General features: G+C 39.2%; 1 long non-coding RNA gene across 1 annotated transcript in view; it reads right to left on the reverse strand.

The window, feature by feature from the left end:
* Positions 1-2,089: 2,089 nt before the first annotated feature.
* LOC131487526 (uncharacterized) overlaps positions 2,090-12,960 on the reverse strand; it is a 67,798-nt gene continuing 56,927 nt past the window's right edge. The window contains exons 3-4 of the long non-coding RNA XR_009249801.1: positions 2,723-2,765; positions 2,090-2,374 (exon numbers count right to left, since the gene is read on the reverse strand). This is a non-coding gene — a long non-coding RNA (uncharacterized LOC131487526). The remainder of the gene's footprint in view (positions 2,375-2,722; positions 2,766-12,960) is intronic.

The raw sequence follows: 12,960 nt of genomic DNA on the forward strand, positions 1-12,960 counted from the left end.
GAAGGGGGGACAAAACATAAGAGACTCTTAAATACAGAGAACAAACTGAGGGTTGTTGGAGGGGTTGTGGGTTGGTGGATGGGCTAAATGGGTAAGGGGCATTAAGGAGGACACTTGTTGGGATGAGTACTGGGTGTTATATGTAGGGGATGAATCACTGGATTCTACTCCTGAAATCATTATTATACTATATGCTAACTAACTTGAATGTAAATTAAAAAAGAGTAAATAATAAAAAATTTCCTTTTTAAAAAAATGTTTATTTTTGAGAGAGAGTGAGAGAGAGTGCATGTGTGAGTTGGGGAGGGGCAAAGAGAGAGGGAGACAGAGAATCTCAAGCTCTGTCAGCACAGAGCCCGATGCGGGCCTCGAACTCACAAACTGGGAGATCATGACCTGAGCTGAAACTAAGAGTCAGATGCTTAATCTACTGAGCCACCCAGGTGCCGCAGTAGTAATTTCTTTGATACTGGCCATGGAAACATTTTTCTAGATATGTCTCTCTGCAAGGGAAACAAAAGCAAAATTAAACTATTGGGACTACATCAAAATAAAAAGCTTTTGCACAGTGAAAGAAACCATCAAGAAAACAAAATGACAACCCAAAGGGAGAAGATGTTTACAAATGATATATCTGACAAGGTGCTAATATCAAACATACAAAAAGAACTTCTACAACTCAACACCAAAACCACAAATAATCCAATTAAAATTGGGCAGAGGACCTAAGCAGAAAATTTTCCAAAGACATCCAGATGGCCAACAGACACATGAAAAAGATGCTCAACATCACTGATCATTGGGAAATGCAAACTGAAACCATAATGAGATACCACTTTACACCTGTCAGAATGGCTAAAATAAAAAACACAAGAAATAACAGGGAGAAAAAGAAACTTTCCCACTATTGGGGGTAATGCAAAATGATGTAGCCATTGTGGAAAATTGTATGGAAGTTTCTAAAAAAATTAAAAATAGAAATACCATATAATCCAGTAATTCCACTACTGGGTGTTTACCCAAAGGATATGAAAACACTAATTCGAAAAGATACATGCACCTCTGTATTTACTGAAGCATTATTTACAATAGCCAAGATAGGGAAGCAACCCACGTGTCCATCGATAGGTGAATGGATAAAGAAGATGAGGTATATATACACAATGGACTATTATTCAGCCATAAAAACCATGAAATTTTGCCATTTGCAACAACATGGATAGATTTGGGGGGTATAATCCTAAGTGAAATAAGTCAGTCTGAGTAAGACAAATATCACAGGATTTCACTCACGTGTGGAATTTAAGAAACAAAACAAATGAACAAAGATAGAAAGAAACACACAAACAACAGCAACATAAAAAAAAAAAACCAGACTCTTAAATAAATATAGAGAACAAACTAGGGGCTATCAGAGGGGGAGGGAGTTGGGGAGGTTGTTGAAATAGATAAAAGGGATTAAAGAGTACATTTATCTTCATGAGCACTGAGAAATGTATAGAATTGTTGAATCATATTGCATAACTGAAACTAATATAACACTATATGTTAGTTATACTTGAATAATAACTTGAAAAACAATATACTTGCTGTAATGCCACAAGACAGCTTCAGAACAAGAAGCCTGTCCTCCCTCTGAACAAGATTGCTCCCCAAGTCTCTCACATATAGACTCTAAACTGCCACTTGATTACCAGTTTGGGGAAACATCAAGTTATATTCAAAATGTATATTTAAAAATTACAAATGTATTAAATAACTTAATGGTCATATGTTTTACAAAGTAACATTGAAAGTTTTTTATATGTTCATTTAGATATAGTGTCTAAACGTGAATTTTTGAAAGAACTCATAAAGGGAAAGGTCAATACATAACTTTTGTACAAGAACCAATTAATCACAGTGAAATTAAAAACGGCAGGAAAAATATTTGTGTTAAGTGTTAGGGAAAGGGATTATTATGTATAAAATATAAAAGTTTACTCTAACATATATAAGTATCATAAATGCCCCCTTAATGGCAAATGACCTGAACAGAATGAAATGCTGATAGTGAGCAAGTGGGAAAATATTCAGGCCATAACAAAACTCAAACAATAAGATATATTTTTCCATCTATTAACTTGGCAAAGAAGATGTAACAGTAATACTGGCAGAGTGTGCAATAAATTGATGTGCTCATCCCTTTCTGACAGCTGATATAAAACAGGAACTTGAGGGTATATATTAAGAACCATAAAACTGTTCACACCCTTTGACCCAGTAATTTTCATTCATTGTAATTTAGGTGAAGGAGCTGATTGATGAGGAGGGCAATCCCTAGATGTGAGGCTCTTCATTGTGGCATTTTCTATAATAGCAGAGATGCATTCACCTAAATGTCCAACAATAGAAAAAGTACAAACAGGTAAGTCGTAGTACATTAACTGGATGGAATATTCTGCAGTTAACAGAAAAAAATAACTATGAAGAATATCAGATAGGTAAGGAGCTGTTCAAAATAGCATTTTGAAAACCAAAATATCCAATTATGTAGATGATTTGATTATAGCACTGTTAAATATGCCAGTATGTAGATAAGGACGATGAGGGAGAAAAGAAAAACAGATTGTGTTTGTTCCTTCTCTTTCTCTTCAAATCATGAAACTGGTAATTTTTCTTTTGGCATTGACACGCTCCTCTACCTGCATCGTTCCCTCTTTTATTCATTGCTCTGTCTTACCCACTTTTTGAACGAGCATGCTTTTCCCGGGTATCCACGTCACCTAGAAAGAAAATCAACAGATAAATTTATTCATTAATTATGGAGCCTTTATTTTGTACTCAGCAATGGGATACAATAATGGTTAAGATCTATTTCCCTCTGTTCATTGAGCTCACCGTTTACACACACATGGATAAAGAGATATTTGCTATATAGTACAGAAGTTCAAAAACTGATAGAAAAAAAAAAGGAAGCTAACTAGGAACCAGAATTCTGGGAGTCAAATGTTTTATCTCTTCAATGGGATTTTTCATTTCAAAGGGCTCAAGGGATTTGCATTTTTAATTACTCCACTTTTCTCTGACAGCATACTTTCTTGCTCCTCCCCCAGAGACATAAAAATGCTCCTCTCTGGGATACCTGGGTGGCTCAGTGGGTTGAGCATCCAATTTAGGCTCAGATGATGATCTTGCAGTTTCTGAGTTCAAGCCCCACATCAGGTTTGCTGCTGTCAGCACAGAAACCACTTGGATACTCTGTCCCCCTCTCTCTGCCTTCCCCTGCTCATGCTCTTGGTCTCAAATATAAAAATTAAAAAAAAAAAAATGTTCATCTCTCCTCCAAGGCAAAAATCGAGTTTTTACTTCCACACTCCTTCTCATTATTATTCCTATAACTCTCCTTCCTTTTAGTCAGGATTCCATATGTGTTTCTAATTCCATGCACTCATCCATCCAGTAATGATTACTGACCATTAACCAGAGATGTACCAGCTCTGGACTAGGTGGCCTCTGGGGCAGAGGTAAAAGCAGTAGAAGATTCCTGACCACTGGCTCCTTAGGGAACAAATGAGGCAGGATTTGACCCCATCTAGGGAGAGGTAGCCAGACCTGGGACCTCATGACACTCTGACCAAACTGCACAGTAGACCCTTGGGCAAGAAAATACAGCATGGAGGGTTTTTGAAAATCTGTTTTTTATCAACTTCTTCCCCACCACTGTCATTTAGACAACCTCCTCTCAGGTCCCAAACCTTAAGGAACATCTCTGCTATTTCCTTACCCTCTTCTCCTAGACTTATAACATCTTCATGAACTCTGATCTTCATGGTGATAACAGGAAATAAGTAGAAAAGGTGAGAACACCCATTTTACAGGTGAGGAAAATGAGACTTGCCTAAGGCCACGTGACTATAAGTGGAAGAAGGATGGTAAATGAGAAAATCAATTGGTCTGGAAACTCATGAGATAAAAGTTATGGTCCTCTATTTGTAATAATCTTAATCCAGGCAGGTGGCCTTTCCTTCTTGGCCCATTGCTTCACCCGAGAAGCTGTGCCCTGTAGATGTCCTTCCAGCTCTCCACTATGAAATGATAAAATCTTTCCATTCTCTTTCAGCCTCCTCCTGGAGGAAGAGAAAGCTTCCTAACCCTAAAACCCAGGCCACAAGCCAGACCAATTTAATCAGAGTCTGGAGGAGGTGATGGAACCTGAGTATCAGGATTTTGTAAAGTCCTAGGAGATTCCAATGAGGTTCAAGGTTGAGTGTCAGCCTATTAGAAGCTCCTGAGGGGCAGGCATGTGGGCCACCCAGATCTGCATTGCCCTGCCCCTCCCTCCTTATCTTCTATCACTGTCCCCCAGGTGACTCCTCCCTATCCTAGGGCTGATGCTGAAGATGAAGTCAAGCCACATCCCTTAACTGCTTTCCACAATATTTACTGTCCCCTCCTATTGACAGCCCTAATGGATTGTACTGATTAAATAATCCCTGTGATTTTGGGCTGCCCTGGGGCTGGTCTGTCAGACAATGGCAGAAGCCGCCATTGCTTGGTTCTAAATGAATCATTTGCTGTAAATAGCCTCTTATCCAGAGTCAGGCTCTAATGGGACTCAGGAGCAGAAATGAGCTGCCCATATGGCAGCTGCCCATATGAACTTGTGGTTGCAGCAGCCATAGCAACCATTGACCTCAGAGACACAGGCTTCAAGTCTTTCTTGTAACTAACCATTCCTGGTCAGGGAAGCACAGCCAAGAACCCTGCAGAAAATGTTGCAGGCTCCAGGGTGGAATTTTCAGTTAGGAAGGGCCCCAGGGCAGGTGATGGAGAGGTTCCCTCTTCTCTGTCTTCCTACAAACTTCTTCCTTCCCTCTTCTCACTCCCTCTCCCAGACACTTGCTCTGTCCTAGTCTCTCAAAGTATTCCATATAGTCTTGCTCCCATTCAGTTTAAGAGAGAAGTTCTTACTCTTTTTTTAAATGTGTTATTTATTTTTGAGAGAGAGAGAGAGAGAAAGGGAAAGAGAGAGAGACACAGAGAGACAGAGAGAAAGTGGGGTAGGGGCAGAGAGAGAGGGAGACACAGAATCTGAAGCAGGCTCCAGGCTCTGAGCCATTAGCACAGAGTCCCATGCCGGGCTCAAACCCACAAACTATGAGGTTATGACATGACTGAAGGCCAGCGCTTAACTGACTGAGCCACCCAGGTGCCCCATTACTTTTTCAAAGTCTAGCTCTGAGATCAGGTATTCCTCAGCCAGGGTAAGGGAGAACCTAAGATCAAGGTACCTGATAGCAGCTTTCACAGGTGCCTTCCTGGGATCCAGAACCCTTGACTGAAGAGAATCATCTACCAGGGAACTTTTTCATGTTACTAAACATTTCTATCTAGAAGGATGTTCACAGGGTTATCTTATTTATTTATCCATCCTTAAATTCACTTATTCAATGGAGATTTATTTTCACCATAAACAAAGTGAATCCCATGTTTCTTTTCCAAGTTGTATATAGCCCAGCAGCGGAGATAAATATGTGCACGTGGCCACTCACAGTATCTGCAGCTCAGATACCACAGCAATATCACTCTTCCCTTACCCAGTGTGTTTGAGTTCATGTTCATGAGACCGTATCAGCTGGAGTACACAAGGAAGATACTTCTGGGAGAAAAGAGTATTGGACTGTAGCCACTCCCCTGATGGAACCCCAAAAAACAGGATGGACTGGGCTGTCCTGGTCAAGGCCAAAGGACAGAAAAGGCCAGGATGGTGTGTGAGCACCCAGGGGTGGACTGGGCCCCACGCACTAGGCCAGCAAAAGAAACGTTTCTGGGCACAGTGTACTACTGGAAACAGTAAAATCCTAAATTAGCAGCGTATGTGCACACTGGGGGAATCCAAGAGGAGGGTATGTGAGTAGAACTCAGAGGTGTTTTAGGAGCACCTTAAGACTGAATCTCAGAGCAGAAAAGCTCCCCTAAAATTGGGAACAAGAGGGGCGCCTGGGTGGCGCAGTCGGTTAAGCGTCCGACTTCAGCCAGGTCACGATCTTGCGGCCCGTGAGTTCGAGCCCGCGTCAGGCTCTGGGCTGATGGCTCTGGGCTGATGGCTCTGGGCTGATGGCTCTGGGCTGATGGCTCGGAGCCTGGAGCCTGTTTCCGATTCTGTGTCTCCCTCTCTCTCTGCCCCTCCCCCGTTCATGCTCTGTCTCTCTCTGTCCCAAAAATAAATAAAAAATGTTGAAAAAAAAAAAATTGGGAACAAGACATCACTGGCTTCCCATTTCCTGGAACTGTGAGTTACAACTAAGGCAGGCCCACTCTGTTTTTATTGCTGTGCCATTTCACATATGGAAACTTTCCCCAAAATGTCCTTCTTCATCTTCTCTCTTAGATTTTAAGGCTCAGATTGAATGAGCCTTCAACTCTTTCCCCTTCTCCCTCCAAAAGAAGGAATCCCTCTCTCTTCTGTATCTCAAAGCACTTGTTCATATCTCAAATAAAACACTATCAACACTTGTATCAGATTAAATCTGTATGATGTGCTATTTCCACATTGGACTATGTGTGATCCTGGTGGTTGTATTGTCACTTGCACCTAGCTTGTGCCTGGCATATCGTAGATATTCAGTACATGTTGGATGAAATAAAATTATGTCCCCAAGTCAAATCATTATGATGTACATCTGAAACTAATATAACATTGTATGTTAATTTTACTTCAATAAAAAAATAAAGAAAAATTATGTAACCTGATACTTTGTTAGAGAATATTATATATTAAATAGAAAAGTGGGTTTTCCTACTTAGGGCGATTACCAAGAGAAGGGGAAATGGATATCAAGGAGTCACCCTCTGGTCTTTTCACTATAGAGCTTATTGTCTTCAAGAGGCAAGTGGGATTTGCTGCCTTTAAGCAATGAGTGCTCTGTAATACAATCCCAGAGAAGAGTGCATCAGTTTTTGCTAGGAGTCCCCATAGGTATGAGGGTTCAAGAGCCTGGCAGGGCTGAGAGATAATTCCTCTGTACCTACCATTTGGGCTTGCAAACAGCTAAGGGCCTCCTTTCTCCTGAATCCTCCTGCAAACATGCTGACAAATTCATAGTGTTTTGGTATTCATTTTCTGGACTTGGCTACCAGTTCTGTCAGATTCTTTCCTTGGTGTGTTAATTAATGATGTCAGAGTCTTCTTCCAGATCAGTTTCCATCGGAGTCCACACCTTGGTCCCTACAGATGCTGAATCCCAAGCATTAAATGTGAGATTACTCATTTTATCTTAAAGTTCTGGGAGAAGTTCATTTCAGTCCCCTACATAGTAAGAACCTTCCTTGTCTATCCTTCTTCTTGATGGAGAAGGTTAGATGAGTTTAAGGATCTGAAATCCTTTCACAAAATCAAAAATTCCATGCAGAAGACATTAACATTATATATGCACTGCTAGAAAGCCAAGATTTCATGAACCCCAAATCAGGCAAGCCTCTTTGCTCCTCCCACTAGACTCCCCCTAAATGGACACTGCTGCCAAGTCTGGATTTTTGTTTTTTAACTTTTTATCTTGAAATAAATTTAGTTTTACAAGAGTTACAGAGATAGTACAGAGAGTTCCTATCTACCCTATCCCAGCTTGTTCTGACATTAACATGCTTCAAAACCACTATCCATTTATTAAAGTTAAGAAATAGGGGCGCCTGGGTGGCTCAGTTGGTTAAGAAGAGGAGTCTGACTTCGGCTCACGTCATGATCTCGCAGTTCACGAGTTCAAGTCCCACAGTGGGCTCTGTGCTGACAGCTCAGAGTCTGGAGCCTGCTTCTGATTCTATATCTCCCTCTCTCTCTGCCCTCTCCTGCTTGTGCTCTCTCTCTCTCTCAAAAATAAATAAAAACATTAAAATATTTTTAAATTAAATTAATAAAATATTGATATAATAAAATTAACTAAACTATAGCATTTACTCAAACTTTACTAGTTTTTCCACTAATATCCTTTTTTTCTGTTCTGGGATACCAGGTTGCATTCATCCATTTATTCATTCATTTACTTAAAAATTGAGATATAAATGACACATAATACAGTAGAAGTTTAAGGTGTACAGCCCATTGGTTTGATCCATTTATATTGCAATATGATTGCCATTGCACTGTTAGCTAACACTTCTATCCTATTATATTATTATCATTCCTTCTAGTGGTGAGAACAATTAAGATTTAGTCTCTTGGTAAGTTTAATGTTAATAATACTATTTTGTTGTTTGTAACCTCTGTGCTGTGTATTAGTTATCCAGGACTTATTTATCTACTAGTTGCAAGCATGTACCATTAATCAATGTTTCCCCCATTCCTCTATTCCCCAGCCTTTGGCAACCACCATTCCACTTTTTTATTTTATTTTATTTTATTTTATTTTATTTTATTTTATTTTATTTTCCACATGAAAAGGATATCATACAGGCTTGGCTTTCTCTATGTGACTTATCTCTCTTAGTACAACATCTTCAAGATCATTCCATGTTATCAAAAACTGCAGAATTTCCTTTTTTCTCACAGGTGCATAGTATTCTGCAGTATATATATATATATGTATTGCAGTTTCTTTATCCATTCATCTCATTGATGGGAACCTAGGTTGTGTCCATATCTTGGCTATTGTAAACAGCACCACAATAAACATGGAAATGCATATATCTCTTCGATAACAGGTTTTCATTTCTTTTGGCTATATACCCAGAATGCTAGATTATATGGCAATGCTATTTTTAACTTTTTGAAGGACCTTCAGGCTGTATTCCACAGTGGCTGGACCAGTTTACATTTCCACTGACAGTACACAAGGGCTCCCTTTTCTCCACATCTTCACCAACACTTGTTACCTCTTGTCTTCTTTATGATAACTATTCTTACAGGTGTGTGGTGAAAGATGATTGTGGTCTTAATGCATTTATTTCCCTTATGATTAGTGATGTCGAGCACCTTCTCATATACACGTTGGCCATGTGAATGTCTTTTTTTTGAAAAGTGTCTATTTAACTCTCTGTCCATTTTTTAATTGCATTTTTTGTTGTTATTGCATTGTCTGAATTCTTTGTGCATTTATTTTATTTTTTTAATTTATTTTTTTGGGAGAGTGCAAGCAGGGGAAGGACAGAAAGAGAGGGGGACAGAGGATGCAGAGCAGGCTCTGTGGTGACAGTAGTGAGCCCAATGTGGGGCTTGAACTCACAAACTGCAAGATTACGACCTGAGCTGAAGTCGGACGCTCACCCAAATGAGCCACCCTGGCACCCTGGTACATTACATTAACCCCTTATCTGATACATGACTTGTAAACATTGTCTCTCATTCTGTAGGGGCTTTTTGTTGTTGTTAATTGTTTTTTTACAGTATAGAAGGTTTTTAATTTGATGCAATCCTATTTGTTGATTTTTGCTTTTGTTGTTTGTGCTTTGGTGACATACCTTGCCAAGACTAACGTGGAGGAGCTTCTTCCCTGTTTTTTTCCTAGGAGTTTTATGACCAGGTCTTATGTTTAAGTCTTTTTTCCATTTGGAGTTAATGTTTGTTAGTGGTGTAAGAGAGGGGTCCAGTATCATTTTTCTGCATGTGGTTACCCAGTTTTCTCAACACCTTTTGTTCAAGAGACTATCTTTTCCCCATTGGATGTTCTTGGCTCCCTTATCAAATATTAGCTGACCATATATGCAGGGGTTTAATTATAAGCCCTGTATTCAGCTGCTGTTAGATGGAATGTTCTACAGATGTCTGTTAGGTCCATTTGGTCTAATGTTTGTTCAAGTCTATCTCTTCCTTGTTGATGATCTGCTTGGATGATCTATCCACTGTTGAAGCTGGGGTATTGAAGTCCTCTACTATTATTGTATTGTCTATTTCTCCTTTCATATCTATTAGTATTTGCTTAGTATATTTATATGCTCTGATTTTAGGTGTATATATTTTTATGATTGTTTTATCTTCTTAATGGACCGATCTGTTTATCATTATATAATGACCTTCCTTGTTGCTTGTTAACATTTTTGACTTAAGGTCTATTTTGTGTGATATCAGTATAGCTAACACTTCTTCCTTTTGGTTTTCATTTGCATGGAATACCTTTTTCCATCCCTTTACTTTGATTCTATATGTGTTCTTAAGGTCCAAGCAAGTCTCTTGTAGGCAGCCGATAGTTGTTGTTTTTTTAATCCATCATCTACTCTGTGCCTTTGGTTGCTGAATTTAATCCATATACACTTAGAGTAATTATTGATATTAAGGACTACCATCTAATTAATTAGTTTCTGGGTTTTTTAAAAAATTTCCATTGTTGCTTTTTCTCTCTGTTTCTGCCTACCTTTGTAAAGTGGTTATTTTCCATGTTGGTATGGTCTGTTTCCCCCTTCTTTGTCTTTTGTGAATCTGCTCTAGGTTTTTGCTTTGTGTTTACTATGGGGCTTATGTAACACACCTTATATAGATAACACAGTTCATTTTAGGCTGATGGCAACTATTTTTTGGTCACCTATAAAGGGCCCAACCTTTACTTTTTCCCTTTTATATTACTGACGTCACAATTTACCTCTTTTTATGTTGTTTATTCATTAAAAATTTATAGCACTATAGTTATTTTTACTACTGTTTTCCTTTAAACTTTATACTATAGTTGAGTGGTTAAAATACATTTTTATCTATATTAGTGTGCTGTGTACTTTCCTGTGTTTTCATGTTGATTAGTATCTTCTCATTTCAGCTTTGAGAACTCCTTTCAGCATTTCTTGCAATGCAGTGGTGATGAACTCCCTCAGCTTTTGCTTGTCTTGGAAAGCCTTTATTTCTCCTTCATATCTGAAGAATAACTTTGTCAGATAATATATTCTTGACTGGCAAATTTTATCCTTCTACACTTTGAATATGTCATTCCACTCTCTCTGCCTATAGAGTTTCTGCTGAGAAATCCACTGATTGCCTAATGGGGGTTTCTTTGTAAGTTACATTGTTCCCAGCCCGCCCTCCCCCTTCCTCCAGCCCCCAGCTGCATTTAGGATTCTTTCTTTGATTTTTGACAGTTTCAGTATAATGTGTCTTGGAGGAGGTATTTTTTCATTATGATAATAGGGTGATTTATTAGCTTTCTGGACTTGATGTTCAAGCCTTTCCCCACATTTGGGAAATTGTCTGTTCTTTCAATAAATTCTCTTCCCCCATCTATCTCCCTCTGGAACCTCGGTTATTCTGATATTTGTCTTTTGATGGATTCCCATAGTTCTACATATAGGTTTTCCTTCCCTTTTAAAACCTCTGTTATTTCATTTTTTTTCACTGTGTTATTTCAAAATTCCTATCCTCCAAGGCACGTATTTGTTCTACCATCTGGTCTGCCCTGCTACAGAGGCTCTCTATTGCATTCTTCATCTCATTCATTGACTTCTTCAGCTCCAGAATTTCTGTTTGGTGCTTTTCTATGATTTCAATCTTTTTGGAAAATAACTCATTTTGTTCATTTTATTCCTGATGTTATTGACTTGCCTTTCTCAGTTTTCTTACAACTCACTGAATCTTCACAACTGCTATTTAGGTTCCTTATCAATTATATCACAATATCCCATGCCTTTGAGCTCAGTTGCCAGAGACTTGTCATTTTCTTTTGTGTTGACATATTTCCTTGATTTTTTCATATTCCTTATTTGAAGTAAAGGAGATCTGCTTAACTCTGTGCTCAATGCCTTCAGCAGATGGGGTATTACATTCTATGGCATTGGTATTATCTGGGTTTTTCCTCTGTGCTTGTGAAGCTGAACCTGCTGCACTCTTTTTGCTCTGTTCTACAGCAGAATTTTTTAAATGTTTATTTGTTTATTTTTAAAATTTTATTTAAATCCAAGTTAGTTAACATATAGTGTAATAATGATTTCAGGAGTAGAATTTAGTAATTCATCACTTACATATAACACCCAGCGCCCATCCCAACAGGTGCCTTCCTTAACGTCTATCACCCATTTAGCCCATCTCCCCACCCAACACCCCTCCAGCAACCCTCAGTTTACTCTCTGTATTTAAGAGTCTCTTATGGTTTGCCTCCCTCTCTGTTATTATTTTTCCTTCCCTTCCCCTATGTTCATGTGTTGTGTTTCTTAAATTCCACATATGAGTGAAGTCATATGGTATTTGCCTTTCTTTGACTGACTTACTTTGCTTGGCATAATACATTCTAGTTCCATCCACATTGCAAAAGGCAAGATTTCATTCTTTCTGATTGCTGAGTAATATTCCATTGTAAATCCATTGTATAGACATATTTCTGGGTAACAGGGTAGCTCTATTTTTAATTTTTTGAGGAACCTCCATACTGTTCTCCAGAGTAGCAGCACCAGTTTGCATTCCCACCAGTAGTCTGGCAGAATTTTTAAGCTTCTTATGTTTTCTCTGGTTCTTAAAATTCACCAGGCTGGTTACTGGAAACTTCTTTTGTTGTCCAGAAGGTGGTGCTATTGCTCAAGTTTGTGTTTCTTCCCTGCCTGCCAACCACTATTTTCTGAGGGTGCTTTTTGTCTCTAGAGAGCTCTGGCAAGCACACCTGAAAGCATTAACAGGGTGCCTGCATCAGAGTGCCCAGAGGTGTGAATTTAGCGGTAGTGCATTGAGGGGTGCCTAGTAGCCTATCGGGGAGATCCTTGGTGGTGGTACTCCCAGGGGATAGTGGATGGACTTCTTGTTGAGCACAATCCCTTCGAGGTGGTTTGAACTTCGTATCTGCCTCTTTCCCAATAACTCTCCTCCCTAAGTCTTAGAGCTCTCATTTTAGTACTCCCAGTGCTGACAGAGACAAAATGGGTTTTTCCAGCCACATTCTGCCCAGCTTGGGCAGCCAGGGACTCACTTGGCACTTTCCTTTTCTCTGTGGGCAGGTCACCATTGCCAGATAAATCAACTTTGTTCAGTGTTTCCTTAGGGAAGAGGAAAAGTGACAGGAAATTGTCTCTTACTGCCTC

The sequence above is a fragment of the Neofelis nebulosa genome, chromosome 10 (genome assembly GCF_028018385.1).
Source record: "Neofelis nebulosa isolate mNeoNeb1 chromosome 10, mNeoNeb1.pri, whole genome shotgun sequence".
Lineage (NCBI taxonomy): Eukaryota > Metazoa > Chordata > Mammalia > Carnivora > Felidae > Neofelis > Neofelis nebulosa.